Here is a 21694-nt window from a genome sequence, read left to right on the forward strand (position 1 = left end):
TGATATATTGCATATATGACTAAGAATACATAGTACTGCTGAAAATTAAAAACGAAATCATTACAACTTAAGGGTGATGGTCACCTAACAAAACATCATAATCCACCACTTAAAAGTCATGTCACGTCCTCATTTCGAATCCGCCGAAGTAATCATTGAATCATCATTTTAAATGCACCCCAACAGTTTGATTCATTCCTATAACCCTTATTATAATCCACCTGTTCTTACACTCCTCTGAACTTTCATAGCCACTTTGTCCTTCTGCCACTTAGAAAAACCCTACCAACACCATTCTCTTGTCAAGGTAACCAGTCTTTGAGGCAAAGCATCCTCCATAATGGGGATCATTGTTCGAACCGAGCCAGCAGGGAAGAAATTCTTGGAGGGATACCCTCAGACCAAGGAGCTGCTGCAAAAGAAACAATGGTTGCAGTTCATTGAAAAATTCAACGGTTTTCACAGGGAAGTGACAAAGACATTTGCACGCTCGTTTGATGGAACTGAAGCTAAAATAGGAGACATTAAGATCACCATAATGGAGTCCATGATCACGGAAGCTACTGAATTACCAAGGAGCAGGGAAAAATGGTTCAAGAACAGGGGAATTAATGGAGAAGATTGGAAGGTCTTCCTGAAAAATTCAAATATGGACACCATTGTCTTCAAGAAAGGTATTCCCAACACAACCCTTAAGAGTAAATGGAGAAATTTGTTGCTTATACTTCAAAAAATTGTCACTTATGAGGGTCGGTTTGGGTATATGTATTTTTGCCGTGTTAGGATGATGATGCATTTTCTTGAAAATCACCAGATGAATCTTCCTTATTTTCTCTTACATAGTCTCAAGAAAATGTCCACAAACGTTCAAAAGAGAATTCAGTTTATAGAAAATACCATGTATCATCATGGCTTGATAAAGATATTGGTTGAGTTCCATCTTCGGAGTATAGGGGATAACTGGGAAAGTTTTCTGGTGAGGAACCATTTTGAAGAAAGATCCCCATAACAAGCCAATAACAGTAGGACCCTCAGAGGAAGGAAGACACACCCAGAATTATTAGAAGAAGAGTTGCCCATAGTAGATATTTTGTAGAGAATGAAAAAGGGAAATCTTAGAAGGAAGAAAGTTAGCAAAAGAGTAAAGGAAATACTACAAACTAGGACCCTTCCTCAAGAATAAAGATCAAAAACTAAAAGAAGGAAAGTATAAGGATTACAAACCTCAGGACTAAGGAGGAGTACAAGGTTGAGCACAGTGCAACATGCAGTCTCAAAAGCTACAGAATACATTGATCTTGAGGAAAACAAACCAACTGAAAATGAGCCAACTCAGAATGAGCCAATTGAAAACCCTGAAAGTTCTCTAAAAGGATCACCAAAATCATCATCGAGAGTGTCACCACCACCTTGCATCTCACCTCTAAGAAGCCCAGTGCATAGACTGGGTGTTGAATCTATTCAACAGGAGATTTATGACTATATAGAGTCATTAGAAAGAAAAGAAACAACAACTAAAGAAACAATTCAAAGTCTTGGAGAAGGGAGCAATCAGTTAAATGAACCACAAGAACCTTCAGCCTCAAACATTTTAAAGCAAGAGATTTTTGAGTTGGAAACATTGAATAGATATCTCAAGAATGAGAATCAAGCATTGAAGGCACAAAGTGAGATCCAGATTGAAAAAAGTGACAATCTCATCCTTCATTTGAGTTTGTGGTACAAAAAGAACAAAAAGCTAAAGAAGGAAAACAAGACAATGTAGGAGAAATTATCAACTTAAAATACAAAATTCTCATGAGAAAACCAAGGATGCTAGTAGCTGCCAGAAAGAAGAAGAAAGTGAATCTTGGAGGTGATGATCAGAAGGCACAAGTGACTGACAATGATGAAGTGTATGAGGACATACAAAACCTCCAACATGGGGGAATGTAGAGTCCAAAGATTGTCTTACCTTGACATCCCTTTTTGCCTATATTTCCTCTCTTTTCCTATACTTATCACCTAAATAATGCAATAGACACAAGGTTTTGTTAAAGGTAAGAAATTACATGTCTTCTTCTTCATGTTTGTCTATATACCCTATTGTTTTGTTAAAGAATGCATTCGGCTATGGAATTGGTCTGTTTCTGCAGCTAATCCAGATTTCTGCAGCTACCTCCATTGTTTGCAAGGTTCAGAAGCTCCAGCTCAGCGAAGAAAGATACGGATGGATAAGGAATGGTCCCCTCGTGGATTCCTTCCTATTCCCTTGAACCAATTCATCAAGATGATCACAGGATATCACAGTCAAACCCCAAAGTCAACTACAAGATTGTCGCCAGGACAGAATCCGAGTTTCAACGAAATCTTATCGATTTTCTTTTGGAATAGAAAATCGATTGTGAACGATATAGTTTGATTGAAATAAAGATATTTAGGCTTGAAATGCTCATATTGTTATGCCAAAGACTTATTATAAAAACTATAGTTGCACTGTGTTTTGGATGCACGCCGGATGATGTAAGTTTTTAAAACAATTTGTTAAGTTTCGTTTTGCAACTAATAGACTTGGTTTTATGTTTGTATGCACTGCGTTGATTGGAGATTGTGGATTGATTTGTGGAGGGCCCCTACGACCAGTAACAGGTCTTTAACCAATTGCAATTAGATTTGTTTCATTATTTGAATACTCTATTTTGTGTGAATAACTGTAGTATGATGAGTTCGCCAGTGAATCGTTATATGCATGAAAAATTTCCTTTGATTTATACCTAGTTTAACTCTACTATTTGATTTTCTTTTTATTTGGTATAGTGTGTCTATTTCATTTGCTTTTTATCTAGTGTAGTCCAACTGTGTTTACTTCATAACGTAGTTTTTGTTCAAAATGTCTTGTTTGGATGAAATTGAATAAGTAAAAGAGTGAGAGTCTTCTCCTTAGCAATTGAATTCAGACAATATTCCTTTACAACTTTATAGAGTAGATTTTTCTTGCACTTAGTAAATTAGAGCTGCAGCATAAAAATTCAAGACAAAAATCCAAAATAGTCTAACACAAGTGAAATCTAGAATCACTCTCATATCATCTATAAACTAATTCAATAGAGAATAACTCCTAAGAAATTAGCTGATAACTTTAGGCATTGAGACACTAATATAATTAACGACACCATCTCCATACTAATCTTAAGTTTAGATCCTAACAATAACATAACGACATAAGAAATAACTTCTAGCACATATAGTGCACCTGTACTTCATCAGTATACCTACCCTTGTTGATAATTTATGATTGACAATTTAAATACATTAGATTGGCCAAACAAAGACCAAGAGAAGAGAATGTCATGACTAGCAAAAAGGGGGAGTTAATTATTTTGGTGGGGAGAATAGAGTACTTAGAGTAGGGAAGAGGAGAATATGAGGTGACAAACTAGTGAGATTTAGGAACATAGGAGTGAGTAAACTCCAAATAGGGAAACCTAACACAACTCTGAAAAATTCCTCTATTAGCAGGGAGCCAAAGGAACCCGTCTACACTAACCAAAGAAACTCAAAAATCAAACTGAAGAATATCCCAAAATGGAAAGATAATATAGAGCAAAGATGTAGGAAATAGAAATAACAACAAAGGAAATGTAATGTCCCCATCCCCGACTAAGAAAACTTCCCAACAATATTGTGCAATAAATAAATTAGAATGCAGAAAACATATACAATAATAATTATTCCATTTTTCTTTGCCATAATTTAGCCTATGTCAAACAATTGTAATTAATTATGCAAGGCAACACAATTTACCGTATATTCTCCACATCGCAAATATCAACATTTAAGTACCATAGCAGAAGCATTCATGTAATTACATGAAACCCCAGTTGATATTAATCAGTCCAATACTAGACACATTATAGGGCACCACACATGCACATAATATATCACAACAATTACCCAAATTAGAGTTTATCACTGAAAATGCATAATTGTACATAAAAATAATACACATAAACACATCAGGGAATATGGTACTTATCTGTAATAACGAGTCGACTAGCTGTGGGCTCTCCATGTTGCTCCTAGCCATAGACCTGGTGGTTCATAAGCTTAACCACCGGGTCACCCCCGAGTTGGGACGACAACTCTAAAGGAAATTATAACTGAAAAATATCCATACCTCTAAGACCAAGGTGCCAACCCAACAGTCACGGTGCTCCAAGGCTCTAGACACCCTCCAGGCTAATTACCAAGGTGCCAACCCAATAGTCATGCTTCTCAAGGGCTCCAAGCATCCTCCAGACCATAAACCGTCAACATTGGGGCTCATATCATAAGAACAGGATGCATCTATAAGGCACAATTAACTTAGTAACTACACCCCGGTCAGTCCAAAGTTCAATCCCAGGGCCCACTTCCCATCATTCAATCTCATAGTCCTTTCCCCCAAGACTCATTGACCAATCCCTCCTCCCCCCCCCCCCCCACCCAAAATATCCAACCTACACTTATTTATATATGAATGGATTAACTTGCCATGTGGCACCCTCTAGAGCCCTCATGGGTCCCAAGCGCACTTTTCACAAAAATATCCAACCATTTCCTTTTTCCGGGAGTTGTGCACCCCATACTCTTTCCATGGAGTGGGATCTACGGCTAGCCTTATTGAAGGATATGTACATTTATAATATTTATAATATTCACATCATGGCTCCTCTAGCCACTTAGCCAAAATTGGCATATCAATATCTTTGGAACTACATGGGCACACAAGTCTATAAAGTATTTTCGACCCACCATCCTAATATAAAAGGTACATGTATATGCATCGTCAAAACAGGTGGGGGAATTACATTCCCTCCCCCCTTATTTTATGCATTTTCCATAGTGCATCGTATATACAAATATACAACAAATACAATGTATAAATAAAAAAGGTGACAGTATTCTACCCTCATGACCTCTTCTTCTTCCCAATTCACATCCTCAGGATCGAGCACAATCCATTGTACCTTTACCATGCCCATGGCTTTATTCTAGTGCACCTTGACTTTGATGTCTAAAATCTGCATTCGTTGAACTTAGAAATCTCCCTCGAGCTCCACCTGAATCATTTTCCAATCAACAACGTGATTAGTGCATGGTGCATATTTCTTAAGAAATGAAACATGAAATACATCATGAATATGGAGAGATGCAGACAATGCAAACCTATACGCAACAAGGCCTATCCTCTCCAGGATCTCAAATGGCCCGCAATATCTAGCTGCTAGCTTGACACAATTTCCTAATTTTAATGAAATATTTTTCACTTTTACTTTAAAATATACACGATCCCCTTCTTTAAATTCCCTGCTTGTATTATTCCTGATAGCATAACTTTTCTTCCCATCCCGGGCAGCTTTTAAATTTTTCTTATTTTAACCATTTTCTCTTTCATGTCTTTGAGCAATTTAGGGCCCATCATGATTCTATCCACTGGGTTACTCAAATTGACCAAAGTATTACATTTTCTACCATATAGAGCTTTGAATGGGCTCATTTTTAATGATGCTTGGTACCCATTATTATATGCAAATTCCACCAAATGGTGGTAGTCCTCCCATTTGGATGGTTTATCCATGCATACATCTGCAACATGTCTTCAATGATTTGATTCATAAGCTCAGTCTATTCATCAGACTCTGGATGATATGTGGTAATGAAGTTTAATTTGGTACCCAGTCCTTTAAATAATTCGGTCCAAAAATTAGATGTGAATTTTGGATCTCTGTCATTAATTATTGCCTTAGGAAACCCGTGAAGCCTGGAAATTTCCCGCACATAAATGTATGAAATATTTGCTACTTTATGCGTTGACCTTACCAGAATGAAATGGGCAAACTTTGTAAGCTTATCAACTACAACCATTATGGATTCATGTCCCCTTATTTTTCTAGGCAAACTAGTAATAAAATCAATGGATACCATCTCCTATTTCCACTTTGGGATGGGAATCGGTTGTAGCAAACCAGTTGGGTATTTATGCTCATCTTTCACCCATTGGAATTCCATACACCCGACTATATAATTAGACACTTCCCTCTTTAAACTTGGCCAGTAAAATTGTTTCTTAATTGCAGTCAATGTTTTTTGATACCCGGGGTGACCAACATATGGTACCCTGTGCATTTCATGCAGAATTATTTCTTTAACTGCTAGAACATCTAGCACATAAATTCTTCTTTTATATAAGAGAATATTATCCAGGCCTAATTTGAAATATTGGAAGCTCTGATGTGTTTCGCCTTGTTGTAAATTATTTTTAATCTTCATATATTGTTGGTCTAAATTACCAACTTGTAGAATTATTCCCATCAAATCAGTTTCGTAGCTACTAATTGATGTGACATGCATAACATGTACTCTTCGACTGAGTGCATCAGCCACCTGATTTTATTTCCCCTTAATATATTTAATTTCAAAATTCTATTATGTCAGCAATTCTAGCCATTGTGTTTTTCATGCATTTAAATTTGGTTGTTCAAATAAATGTCGCAACGCATAACAATCAGTTTGCAATTCAAATCTTCTTCCCACGAGGTAATGCCTCCACATTTTCAGTGCGTGAATGATAACTAAAAGCTCCAAGTCGTGGGAAGCATAATTCTTTTCGTGAACTTTGACTTTCTGGACTTGTAGCAAATTACCTGCCCATTTTGCATGAGAATCCCCCCCAATCCTTCTTTACATGCATTTGTGCACACCAAAAAATTCTCATTTGGATCAAAATTTTTTAATACCAGAGCCTTAGTTAATAAAACTTTTAACTGTTGAAAGGTTGTTTCACATTCAGGTGTCCAATCAAATTTTACACCTTTTTTCTGCAAGGAAGTGATTGGATACTCAATTCGAGAAAACCCTTCAATTAATCTCCCATAATACCTAGCTAGAACCATAAAAGACCTAATTTCGATAACATTTTTCAGAGTTGTCCATTCTCTAATAGCCTTAATTTTATCTGGGTCCATAACTATTCCGTCTTCTGAAATAATGTAACCCAAATAGTGGATTTGTCTCTGATAAAATGAACATTTGCTTAGTTTAGCATAAATTCGATGCTCTCATAGTATTTGCAAAACCAATCTCAAGTGTTCTTGATGTTCCTCTTCGGTTTTTTAATATATTAATATGTCATCTAAGAACACAATGACGAATTTATCTAAGTATTCCCTGAAGAGTCTGTTCATTACACGTAAAAACTCACAGTGCATTAGATAAACCAAAATCTACTACAACAAATTCATAATTCCCATAATGAGTTCAGAGCCTTTTTTACTCATATCCTCTTCCTTAATATGTAGTTGGTGATACCCAAATCTTAAATAAATTTTCGAAAATACTTTTTCCCCTCACAGCTGATCAAAGAGATCATCAATTATTGGCAATGGCTATTTATTTTTAATATTAACTTTATTTAGTTGTTGGAAGTTAATACACTATTGCAGTGTACCATATTTATTTTTAACAAAGAGAATTGGAGCACCCCACGTGATACACTGGGACTTATAGATCCCTTCTTTAGTAATTCCTCCAGCTGCATCTATAATTCTTTAAGCTCCAGTGTACTCATTCTGTATGATGCTTTAGATACCGAAACTGCTCCTGGCACTAGATCAATAGAGAAATTTATTTCCCTCCTTGGAGGTAATCTGGGTATTTCCACAAATACATCAACAAATTCTTGAAGCACTGGGTAATTTCCTATATTAATTTGTTAGACTATATTTGTATCCTCCAAATGAGCTACAAGGATCTGGCATCCTTTCTTAAAATTATTTTCAATTGCATGGCTGATATTTCTCCATTGGATATCAATTTAGGAATTCCTTGGACCTGTTTCTGATGTCCTTCATCATCAATACATTTAAAAGACTTATTGTAGCAATCAAGTATTGCATGGTGCTTTTCCAACCAATCCATGTCAATCAAGCAATCATAAGCACCCAATGAAATTACATTCAAGTTAGTTGTTGTTCCCATCCCATTCATTTCAATTGGGTAGTCTCTAATTAATTTTGTAACCTTTCTCTTCATACCTGTAGCTAGATGTACTAACCAAGATTTGGAATATTTAATTTTCTTCAAATTAAATTTTTCAACCAGATTCATATTAATGTAACTATGGTTGGCTCCAAATTTAATTAAAATAGAAATTCGTTGATTGTTTAGCTTACTATCAACTTCTATCATATGAGCTTGATGATCCACTTGTCGATTATCCAAGGTTGCATAAATTTTTGGAGTGTCTCTGCCCACATCATCCACAATAGTTTTCGCTTGCATGCTATGCATAATCCTCACCTTCTCTACCTTATGAGGACAATATCTGAATTAATGATATCCTTTACACCCCCAACATTTAATAGGTGGGGGATGAAGCCTTTATGAGGACAATCTCTGAATTAATGATATCCTTTACACCCCCAACATTTAATAGGTGGGGGATGAAGCCTTTTACTTGAAGAATTGCCTCCTTATCGCTGATTAGAGGCGTGGGTTGTTTGTTGGCCCAACTGGAAGTTATTGTTAAATGGAAAGGGTTTGTAACCCTTCTTTCTTTGCTCCATAAAATTCATTTTCTTATTTTCCAAAGCCCTGTGCAACATGGTCCTTTTTTTATTCTTCTCATACAATTGGTCTACTTTTCTCATAGTTGCCTCCACGGTTTTTGGTTCGTCATATTTCATCTTATCAACATAAAAGGTCCGTAGACCACTAATGTATCTTTGGATTTTAACATTTTCATCTTAATAAAATGGACATACCTCAGTAACTCCACAAACCTTCAACCATACACTTCCATGGTCATGTGTCCTAGTTGTAGCTCAAAAAACTCCTGCATTTTTCGTTCATAGTATCTTTCTGATAAATATTTTCTTTGAAAATATTCCTTAAATTTTTCCCAAGTCATCCGCCTTTCATCCAAGTGTTTGACTGCCTTGAGTTGTTCCCACCAGAGATTAGCCTTTCCTATTAGATGATACATGGCCACTCTAGCCTCTAAATTTGAGGAATAATTAAAGACATGTTTTCTCATCTCCAACAACCAAGTTTCTTCTTCCTCGCCTTTTTTGTTCTCTCCATTAAAGGTGGGCGGCTTAATTTTTCTCAGTTCCCCTTGCAAATTTTCTCTATCTAATTTTCTACTTGATTTCTTAGTTGGAGACACACTAGGACTGCTACTGGATTCAGATATAGAATATACCCTTTTACTAGTCTTCCTTGATGTGTGGTGGTGTTATTAAGCATCACTCCTAGAATGTATTGCACTCCTAGTGCCCCTCTCCCTAGTTTTGGCACTATACTCATATGCTAGTTTTGACTTGTTCTGGTGGCCCAAGTCTCTCTGAAATTGGTTTAAGCTCTACAAAACTTGGTTAATAATTTGTTATTTCTATTTCATCATATTTTCATTGTCAACTTTATAGCTGAGCACTTCCAATTTTAGACTTTTGATAGTTTATTCCAAATATTCCCCTTTTGGTGGGTCTATACCATGACCATTAGATTCAGTTTCAATATTACTTGAGCTTATATTTGCAGCCCTGTGTGCTTCCTCGTCACTGTAAGGCCCTTGGGCATCTTCTAGACTCCTGTCTGCCATTAAGAATTTATTTATTTTATTTATTTATATTTATTATTTTGTTTTTCTTCGGAAATCGCACCTGTATATTTCCCTGTGAGTTTCACCCGAAATTATTCTTGAATTTAAAAAATTTGGTTTTCCAGGTCATTCTCATTGTCAATAGCTTTCTATTGACTGTCTACTTGTGTTATTTTGATACTCGAGTTGAAAATTATGCCTCTATAAAGATTACATCCTACTTAATTGTTTTGTCCCTTGAAAATTTCCTGTAGCTTTTCTTCAAAAACTGCAAGCCAAATTTATGGGTGCATGGTTATTTTCTACCCAGAATTAGCTTTCCAACGACTCGTCATATGCCCAAATCCGATTTACAAGCTGAAATCTATGGGCTTTAGAAGATTCACCGATTTCTCTTGATTCCTTCATGCCTAAAAGTTTAAAGTGTGCTTGCCCTCAACCATCCTGTACTACTTGAAAATTAACTGCACTTTTCTAGCATATGGACTCCCTCCTCTTATTTATGTGATTCTTTGTGATTAACTTCTCTCCTCAGGCTTCCTCCAACTTCTCGTTAGAAGCAAACTAAATTTTCTAGCTCATCCTTACACGTGTCTCACATGCCATCCTCTTTATACAACAACCCCAAGCGTTCATTTTCATATATTACCCTTTTTAAACTATATACGATTTTATACAATTTAAAAATTATTTAATTAAATTTTAAAAAAAATGTATATAGGTTAAAGTTATATATATATATATATATATGAGCATACACATAATGCACAGATATATTGTCCGCATGAGGAACACTTTGACATATGCCTAAAACTAACATGGGAATTCGACCTCATGATGCACCAACAATCCACCAGCGTAAGCCTTGACCCGTTCATCATACACCCCGTTAGGTAATGAGACCTACATGAATCTTATATAAAACATTGAATATATATATATTCACGAATTTATATATTTATGACCTTTAAAACGCATCAATCCAGGTAGCTCCATCAACGTTTCACAACTTCAACGAGTGTAGAATTTCGAATGGTTATAGTGCTCATAAAACAGAAAACATAGGCATATTATATGTGTGAATTCCACCTTTATATAAATCCAAACGTTAAAAAAAAACATAAATTTTAATTTCAACGCTCCACTATAAATGACATGATTTTAGGTGAGGGGATTATATATATATATATATATAAGTTTATTCAATAAAAGTTTATTACAATCTGTCTTAACACCTTCGAAATTATAATTTTATATATATATTAAAATTATAAAAGTGTAATTTAAAGAAACATTAACATTTCAACCATAAAAATTAAGAATTAGAAATAAGATCCAAACATATGCACACAATTTAGTCTTTTAAAGTTAAAATTAATGAAAATCGGTCTTTTTTTGGCATCTATAATCTGTTGGCATTATGATACAGGTGTTGTTCTTGATGACAACTCACTCAGATGAAAGTTCATAGTGCAGCAGGTCAACAGTAAAGGCTTACAGATCAGACTCCAAAGAATGAAGAAAGAGAGGTATACGTTGGTTCACTTTGTCCAAGGCGCGTATCCATGCGCTTTAACAGAACAAAAGTAGCGTATAACATATACACGCACTTTCACAGGAGGAAAAGTGCGTACATGTTGGAAAACCAAGTTTTTGGTCCAAGGTATTTGATCCAAGGTATTTTGGTCCAAGGTAATTGGTCCGAGGCATTTGGTCCAAGGTATTGAGAAAGGCCTAAGAGTATATAAGGAGGAGAAGATCATTAGGCCAAAGTGTGCAAGCAATAAGATTCTAAGGAATACTTCTAACTAAAGTATATATTATGTTGCAGGGTTATGTCTGGGACTAGATCTGAAATTTTTCATGTGAACCTTGAGTTCAACATTGGATCAGGAATCGTGAGACTTGCAATGACTTATTCTTGAATGATCTGATATTGGTTGAGACTAGATCTGATGTTTTGTGCATGTTATATTTGTTATCTATCATGATCTGGATTTTTCTGAAGTCTGAAATTGCAACAAAGTTCTAAGTCAAAATTTGTAGATCTGTACGTAGGTTTGTCTCGGCCAAAGCGCGTGTACACACAGGTTCGACTCTTTCAAGTAGTGTATACAAAAAGATAAAACTTTTGTTCAGATCTGACTGATCTATCTGATCAAATTCTGTTGTTTTACTGTTGTCTGTCAATGAAGTCCTCTTAGATCTGAATGTAGAACTGTTGTATAAGGAAATTGAGTTTGATTGATTGATTGATTGAGAAGGAAGGGTGATCCTTGCTGCTATCTGTTTTGAACTCTGTAATATGATAGTAGATCTTCAGAATGTCACTGATTGGTACAGTCTGTGGTTCAGAAGTTTATGATTCAGTATCTTTAGAGATATACGCAGGTTGGGTTAAAGGAAGTAGCGTATACATGCAAGTTGGGTTCAACCAAGTAGCGTATACACTCTAATGCATGATTTTTTAGGTTACAGCTGGTTCTGGATGATGATGTAGGGTTCTGGGTTCAGCACAGTGTTCTGGTGTCAGTGATTTGATTATTCAGATTAACTGAATATTGATTGATGCAGTTTAAGTTTAAAAGACTTTGATGGGTCCAGTGTGAAAATTTGATGAAACGTGGCCTTCAGCTTGTGGTGTTGTGATCCAGGAGTATCCAGTCTAAAAATTCATGAAACGTGGTCCTTAGTGGAAGAGTGGAGTTTTTTGTAGGCTGGCACCTACGTACTAGTAAACATATTGGCTAGTACAAGAGCTAGGGGGTTGTAGCTCCCTTCCAGTAGAAGCTGGAAAACGAGAGAAGGTTGTAACCTTCTGCAGGTAGAAGCCTGTGTACTGGTATGAGTCTACACCAGTACAAGATTGTAAACAAATTTTCTTATTATTAAAAGAAGACAGAGACGACAACAACAGGTGGTTTTTACCCACATTAGGTTTCCACCTTAAATCTTGGTGTTCATGTGTGTTTCTTATGTGTGATGCTTTATTCTACTTTTACTGCACTGTCTAATAAATCTCTGATATACTGGTTTAAGCTCAACACATGATAAACTGTCTAAATCAAAAGTTCTCTGCATATACGCTAGTTTCTTTAAGCACAGTCGCATGTACACGCAAGTTCACTTCACTAAAGTAGTGTATATAAATCTGCTTGGGAAATAAAATAATTGATCTAATAATACCGATTCACTCCCCTCTCAGTATTATTTCCAACAATTGGTATGACAGCAGGTCCTTCAGAAGAAGCTTGATCGCTTGAAGGGAGATCCATCAACATGAATAATCAAGAAAGCATGGGATCCATCAGACCACCAATCTTCGATGGGAGCAACTTTGTTTATTAGAAAATAAGAACCACAGTCTATCTACAATTGTTTGGAACAAATGTCTAGGAAATTGTGAAAGGAGGATATACATTTCCAACAGCAATTCCTACAGATACGGTAGGTAAAAAGCAATATGAAACCAATGCCAAAGCTATCAATACTTTATTGGGAAGTCTGTCACAATCAGAGTTTGTCAAAGTCATGCAGCTCAAATCAACCAAAGAAATATGGGACAAAATCGTTCTAAGCTACGAAGGAGACTCTCAGGTAAAACGTGCTAAGCTTCAAACTCTCAGAATTCAGTATGAAACTCTTAAGATGCATAGTGATGAAAGCATAGCTAGTTACTTCCTACATATAGATGAGGTTGTCAATTGTATGAAGAATCTGGGTGAAGAAATTAAGGAAGTTACCTTAGTTGAGAAAGTTTTGAGATCCTTGTCTGCTAAATTTGAATCCAAAGTGTCTGCCATAGAAGAAAAATAGGATCTGCAGAATATCACTATGACATAGCTTCACGGAATCTTAACTGCCTTTGAGATGAGAAAAGGAGGACCATCAAATATGAGAGAAGCCGCATTCAAAGCTTCAGCAAAAGGAAAGGAAGAACACAATGAATCAGGACATATTTCAGAAGAAGACGATAAGGTAAACTTTGTCAAAAAGATTCAACGGGGTTCTGGAAGGTTTAGAGGTAAGTTACCCTTCAAATGATTTTCTTGTGGCAGAGTCGGTCATTATGCTGCCAGATGTCCTCATAAAAATAAATTTGAAAAAGGAAAGGAATACGCAAAAGGGAATAGAAAACAAGTTGTGAATAAAAGGAGTTATTATACTCATGAAGATAGTGATGGTTTATCTAATAGTGATGAAGATGAAACTAGACAAGATTACAAACTTCTCATGGCTAATGACGATGATAATTTTTGGGATGCTTTAGAAGAGGAAGACCTTCATGAAGAAATATCTAAACTCAAAATCTGTTTAGAAGAAAAGAATATGATTATAGATACCTTAACATACCAACTTGCTGAAAAAGAAAAACACAATCAAAAACTAGAATGTGAAATTGTGGGTCTAAGAAAGGATCTTGAGAAAAAGAAACCTCTCAATCTTAGATTTGCTAAAGGATCAGAAACTTTAAATGAAATTATCAAAGTTCAGCAGTCTCCTCTGATAAAGACAAGTCTTGGATATATTGAAGAAGCATCTCAAACACAGAAGTCATCAACCTCCACCAAAAGCTATCTTGCTGCAACAAAGACCAATGAATAGTATGACAATCGTCAACAAAGGCATAAAGTAGATCACTAGGTAAATCAGACTCAATTTACTCCAAGGATGAATAGAAGCCACAACCAACCTCAGGTAAATCATACTCAATTTTCTCCAAAGATGAATATCAATAGAAACTACAATCACCAGGTCAATAGATTCGATAGTTGCAGGAACTTCTTTAATGGGCAATGTTTTTCATGTCATAATTTTGGACACAAAGCTACTCAATGTGTTGCTTATAAAACCTTCATGACTAGAGAAGCATGAAATCAAAGGAATGTAATAGGGATCAAGAAAAGTTCCTATAATAACTTTTCTCTTCTTGAAAATAAAATAGAATGCTCAATCTGTAACAACTTCGGTCATGAAGAATCTGAATGCAGGAGAAAATTTCGGCAAACATCTCAAAAGGAGAAAACTCCATTAAATCCAAATATAAGGAGAATAAAAGAATCTCAAACAGAAAGATGTGGTATAGCCTTGTATGCAGAAGGACAAGAAAATCAGTGGTACATCGACAGTGGATGCTCAAAACACATGACAGGTGACAAAGAAAAACTTCACTTGTATAATGCTTTAGAAAAGGAAAAGAATGTCTCATTTGGAAATGACACTCCTGCTGTCATAAAAGGTAAAGGCTCTGTTTTTTTGAAAGAAAAGGTTAAAGATGGAAATGTTATGTATGTAAACGGTTTAAATCCTAACCTGTTGACTGTCAGTCAAATGTGTGATCAAGGATATGAAGTGGTGTTTCGATCAAATAGATGTGTTTTTCGTGAGCTTGATATTGGAGAGACCGTGATCAAAGGTACAAGAACTCCAAACAACATATACATACTCAAGGGAGAAAAACAACAGCATTATCTAAGCAAAAATGATGAAAACTGGCTGTGGCATAGAAGATTGGGACATCTAAGCTTTTCTCAAATAAGAAAAGCATGCAGATTCAAGGCTATTCGTGATGTTCCAAATATCAGCATCCCAAAAAACACAATACGCAAACCATGTCAAATCGGCAAGAAAACCAAAGTTCACTTCATGGTAAAAGAAGGGTCAACCAGTAAGCCTCTTGAACTTGTCCATACTGATTTATGTGGACCATCAAGGAAAAGGTCACCTCGTGGAAAATAATACTTTATTTTGTTCATTGATGATTTTTCCAGAATGTGTTGGATAGGTCTTCTAAAGCATAAAGATGAAGCTTTTGAAAAGTTCCAAGCCTTCAAAGCTTTGGTTGAAAATGAATCAGATCAAAAAATCAAATGCCTTAGATCTGATCGAGGAGGGGAATTTACCTCGGATGAATTCTTTGATTTTTGTGAACAACATGGAATAAAAAGGCAATTCTCCACCGCAAGGACTCCTCAGCAAAATGGTGTGGTAGAAATAATGAATAGAATAGTTCAACAAATGGCTCGAGCTATGCTAGATGAATCTAGAACTCCTGCAACCTTCTGGGGTGAAGCTGCATTCGCTGCCGTAACTATTCTCAACCAAGCAAATGTTCGGGTAAACAGCACTCAAACTCCACATGAACTTTGGTATGGTAAGACTCCTACTGTAAAATACTTTAAAGTTTTTGGAAGCAAATGTTATATAAAAAGGACTGATGAAAAAATTGGTAAGTTTGAACCAAGAGCAAATGAAGGTAATCTTCTTGGTTATTCGTCCAGAAGTAAAGGATATAAATGTTATAATAAAAGACTTGGAAAAATTGTTGAAAGCATTGATGTTGTAGTTGATGAAGCATGCAAAAATCCAAAATAGATAGAATCAACAGAAGATTATGATAATGAAGAAGATGGGGATTATTTTCCCACATCAAATCAAAATCATATTGAAGAAGAAACCAATGAAGCACCAGAAGAAGAGATAATGGTAGAAGAAAAGACTCCGTCCAGGTATGTTCAGAAAAATCATCCAGAAACTCAAATTTTAAGGGAAAAAGGGGCAAGTGTACAGACAAGAAAAACTATTACAGGGACCTCAAGCTATCTAGCATTAGTATCCTCCACCAAACCTCAAAATGTAAAAGAAGCATGCAAAGATGAATGTTGGGTCAAGGCCACGGATGAAGAACTTGAGCAAATTGAAAAAAATTATACTTGGGAATTAGTTCCTAGACCTCATGATAAAAATACTATAGGAACTAAATGGATATTAAAAAACAAGCTAAATGAAAATGGAGAAGTCATTAGAAACAAGGCTAGACTCGTTTGTAAAGGGTATGCTCAATAATAAGGTATAGATTTTGAAGAAACTTTTGCACCTGTTGCTAGACTTGAAGCCATAAGGATGTTTCTTGCTCTTTCTAGCTTTCAGAAATTCAAAGTATACCAAATGGATGTAAAATCAGCCTTCCTGAATGGAGATTTAGAAGAAGAAGTTTATATTGAACAGCCAAAAGGATTCATTCTTGGAAATGATGCAAAACTTGTATGCAGACTCAAAAAGGCCCTCTATGGTCTGAAACAGGCTCCAAGGGCCTGGTATTACCGCCTTGACAAATATCTACACCAACAAGGTTTTACAAAAGGTTCAGCAGATAGCAATCTATATACAAAGATTGAAACTGATAAATTGCTAATTATTATTGTTTATGTTGATGATATCATTTTTGGTAGCAATGAAGAATCCATGAGTCAGAATTTTGCTTCAGTAATGCAGCAAGAATTTGAAATGTCCTTGCTTGGTGAACTTACCTATTTTCTTGGTCTACAAGTTCAACAAAATAAAGATGGTATTTTTCTTTCACAAACCAAATATCTCAAACAGATCTTGAAAAGGTATGGAATGGAAGATTCTAAACCTGTATGTACCCCAATGGTAACAAGATGCAGTCTCAGCTCAAATGATGAATCAATAGCAGTACATCAACCAACTTACAGATCCATGATTGGCAGTCTACTTTATCTAACAGGTACCCGACTTGACATCATGCATGCAGTAGGAATAGTTGGAAGATTCCAAGCAAATCTAAAGGAATCACACCTTCAGGCAGTCAAAAGAATTTTCAAATATCTTCAAGGAACTCAGGACTTTGGTTTATGGTATCCTAGAGATGCAGATCTTACTCTTCATGCATATACAGATGCAGATTGGGCAGGAAGTGTTGATGACAAAAAAAAACACTGGTGGTGGTGCATTCTATATGGGTTCTAGGTTAGTGTCTTGGTTCAGCAAGAAACAAAGTTCAATTGCTTTATCTACAGCTAAAACAGAATATGTGGTTGCCGCATCTTGCTGCACACAACTACTTTGGATGATGCAAACCTTGCAAGACATTCAGATCACATATACTCCACCCATCTCCATTCTATGTGATAATACAAGGCCATCAGTATTTCAAAGAATCCAGTCATGCATTCTAAGACCAAGCACATACCCATCAAATACAATTTTCTACGTGAACAAGTGGTTGAACAAAAAGTCAAATTGGAGTATGTTTCCTCCAAAGAACAAGTTGCTGATATATTCACTAAACCACTACCCAGAGAAACATTTGAATATCTCAGACAAAAGCCGGGTGTAGTTGCTGCATCATCCTGCTGTTAAATCTACTTTTTTTTTTTCAGAGAAAGGTTATTATACGCGTGTTTCATGAAGTTGAGTCACGTACACACGTGGGTTTCTGTGGGACAAGGAGAATATATGTTTTTTAGACAAGAAAAACAGTGGGGCAAGCTCTGATATGGGTGCTCTGTTTGATATTGATGATCACAGTCTATTGACATGCTCTGTTCATTAATTTTTATCTAACTGACAAAGATGACTTGATCATTGACTTGTTAACAATGCACAGGTAGAACAGGTTCAAGGGGAGCATTAACCTTCACTCGCATTCTGCATTGTTGGCATTATGGTTGCTGAGTCCAGAGATGGCTTCAGATATTTATACTTTTTGTTGCTTAAGTCATGTAAAATTCTAGGGTGTGATATGTCTTCTCATACATTTGAATGAGTCCTATTGGACAAATGATGTAATTTGTATCCCCACTTTGCATAAGATGGATGATGTAATTATAAACAATTGGTATATCCCCACTTGGTTGGGTGGATGAGTCAAATTTGGTATATCCCCACTTGGTTGGGAGATGAATGTATGTATGAGTCATTGGTGATAGGAAGGTCATACTCACATAGTTGAGTTATAGAGTCATGTTATTCTTTTGGAGAATATTTTTGCAGACTCTGCTTGTGCTCAGGGGGGCATGGACGGTTTCAGTGCATATCAGCATGTACAAAGGGGAGCTCAATCAGATAATTCAGCATGTACTCAGGGGGAGCATGAACAGCATAGGGGAGAGAATATCTTGGTCTGCCCTTTTCCCTTGATGTCAAAGGGGGAGAGTGTCTTGGTGTTGTTGTTGCCATCAAGTCCAAAGGGGGAGATTGTTGGCATTATGATACAGGTGTTGTCCTTGATGGCAACTCACTCAGATGAAAGTTCACAGTGCAGCAGGTCAATAGCAAAGGATTACAGATCAGACTCCAAAGAATGAATAAAGAGAGGTATATGCTGGTTCACATTGTCCAAGGTACATATACACGCAGTTTAACAAAACAAAAGTAGCGTATAATGTATACACGCACTTTCACAGGAGGAAAAGCATGTACATGTTGGAAAACCAAGTTTTTGGTCCAAGGTATTTGATCCAAGGTATTTTGGTCCGAGACATTTGGTCCAAGGTATTGACCCTAGGTATTGGGTCCAAGGTATTAGTCCTAAGTGGTTTTGGTCCAAGGTATTGAGAAAGGCCTAAGAGTATATAAGGAGGAGAAGATCATTAGGTCAAAGTGTGCAAGCAATGAGATTCTAAGGAATACTTCTATCTGAAGTATATATTATGTTGCAAGGTTATGTCTGGGAATAGATCTGAAATTTTTCATGTGCACCTTGAGTTCAACATTGGATCAGGAATCATGAGACTTGAAATGACTTATTCTTGAATGATCTGATATTGGTTGAGACTAGACCTGATGTTTTGCACTAGTTCTACTTGTTATCTATCATGATCTGGGTTTGTCTAAAATCTAAAATTGCAGCAAAGTTCAGCGTCAAAATTTGCAGATTTGTACGTAGGTTCGTCTCAGCTAAAGCGCATGTACACAGGTTCGACTCTTTCAAGTAGTGTATACAAAAAGATAAAACTTCTGTTCAGAACTAACTAATCTATATGATCAAATTATGTTGTTTTACTGTTGTCTGTCAATGAAGTCCTCTTAGATCTGAACGTAGAATTGTTGTATAAGGAAATTGAGTCTGATTGATTGATTGATTAAGAAGGAAGGGTGATCCTTGCTGCTATCTATTTTGAACTCTGTAATATGACAGTAGATCTTCAGAATGTCACTGATTGGTATAGTCTGTGGTTCAAAAGTTTATGATTCAGTATCTTTAGAGATATACGCAGGTTGGGTTAAAGGAAGTAGCGTATACACACAGGTTGGGTTCAACCAAGTAGTGTATACACTCTAATGCATGATTTTTGAGGTTACAGCTAGTTCTGGATGATGATGCAGGGTTCTGGGTTTAGCACAGTGTTCTGGTGTCAGTGATCTGATTATTCAGATTAATTGAATATTGATTGATGCAGTTTAAGTTTAAAAGACTTTGATGGGTCTAGTGTGAAAATTTGATGAAACATGGTCTTCAACTTGTGGTGTTGTGATCCAGGAGTATCCAGTCTGAAAATTCATGAAACATGGTCCCTGGTGGAAGAGTGGAGTTTTCTATAGGTTGGCACCTACATACTAGTAAACATATTGGCTAGTACAAGAGCTAGGGGGTTGTAGCTCCCTTCCAGTAGAAGCTAGAAAATGAGAGAAGGTTGTAACCTTCTGCAGGTAGAAGCCTATGTACTGGTATGAGTCTGCACCAATACAAGATTGTAAACATATTTTCTTATTATTAAAAGAAAACAGAGATGACAGCAACATGCGGTTTTTACCCACATTGGATTTCCACCTTAAATATTGGTGTTCATGTGTGTTGCTTATGTGTGATGCTTTATTCTGCTTTTACTGCACTGTCTAATAAATCTCTGATATACTGGTTTAAGCTCAACACATGATAAACTATCTAAATCACAAGTTCTCTGCATATACGCTGGTTTCTTTAATCACAGTAGTGTGTACACGCTAGTTCACTTCACTGAAGTAGCATATATAAATCCGTTTGGGAAATAAAATAATGGATCTGATAATACTGATTCACCCCCTTCTCAGTGTTATTTCCAACATAATCTTATTGAAAAGAGAAATTTTCATCTTTTTCACCATTGGGATTTTCATCAAATAGATGGCAGTAAACCCATAATTTTCTCAATTTGCGCTAAAGTTGGCCCAATTCAGTCCTAGTGTTGAAACTTCGCTCTGGTACCACTCTATAATGTCCCCATCCCCAACCGAGAACACTTCCCAACATTATTGTGCAATAAATAAATTAGAATGCAGAAAACATATACAATAATAATTATTCCTTTTCTTTGTCATAATTTAGCCTTTGTCAAACAATTGTAATTAATTATGCAAGGCAACACAATTTACCATATATTCTCCACATTGCAAATATCAACAGTTAAGTACCACATCAGAATCATTCATGTAATTATATAAAACCCCAGTTGAGATTAATCACTCCAATACTACACACGTTATAGGGCACAACACATGCACACACACACACACACACACAATATATATATATATAGATATATATATATATATATATATATATATATATATATATATATATATATATATATATATATATATATATATATATATATATATATACAGAGATATCACAACAATTACTCAAATTAGGGTTTATCACTAAAAATGCATAATTGTACATAAAAGTAATACACATAAACACACTAAGGAATATGGTACTTATCTGTAATAATGAGCTGACTAGTTGCAGGCTCTCCATGTTCCTCCTAGCCATAGACCTGGTGGTTCATAAGCTCAACCACTGGGTCACCCCCGAGCTGGGATGACAACTCCAAAGGCAACGATAACTGAAAAATATCCATACCTCCAGACCAAGATGCCAACCCAATAGTCATGGTGCTCTAGGGCTCCAGACACCCTCCAAGGTAGTTGCCAAGGTGCCAATTCAACAGTCGTGCTACTCCAGGGCTCCAGGCATCTCCAGACCATAAACCGTCACCATTGGGGCTCATATCATAAGAACATAATGCATCCATTAGGCACAAATAACTTAACCACACCCCAATCAGTTTAGAGTTCAATCCTAGGACCCACCAGCCATCAGTCAATCTCAGATTCCTTCCCTCCATGATTCACTAACCAATGCCCCACCCCCAAATATCCAACCTACACTTCTTTATATATGCATGGATTAACTTGCCATGTGGCACCCTCTAGAACCCTCATGGGTCACAAGTGCATTTTTCACCAAAATATCTAATCGTTGCCCTTTTCCTTTGAGTTGTG

The sequence above is a fragment of the Pinus tabuliformis genome, chromosome 2_2, assembly GCF_031772625.1.
Source record: "Pinus tabuliformis cultivar Carrire ecotype Pingquan chromosome 2_2, CPIR1, whole genome shotgun sequence".
Taxonomy (NCBI): domain Eukaryota; kingdom Viridiplantae; phylum Streptophyta; class Pinopsida; order Pinales; family Pinaceae; genus Pinus; species Pinus tabuliformis.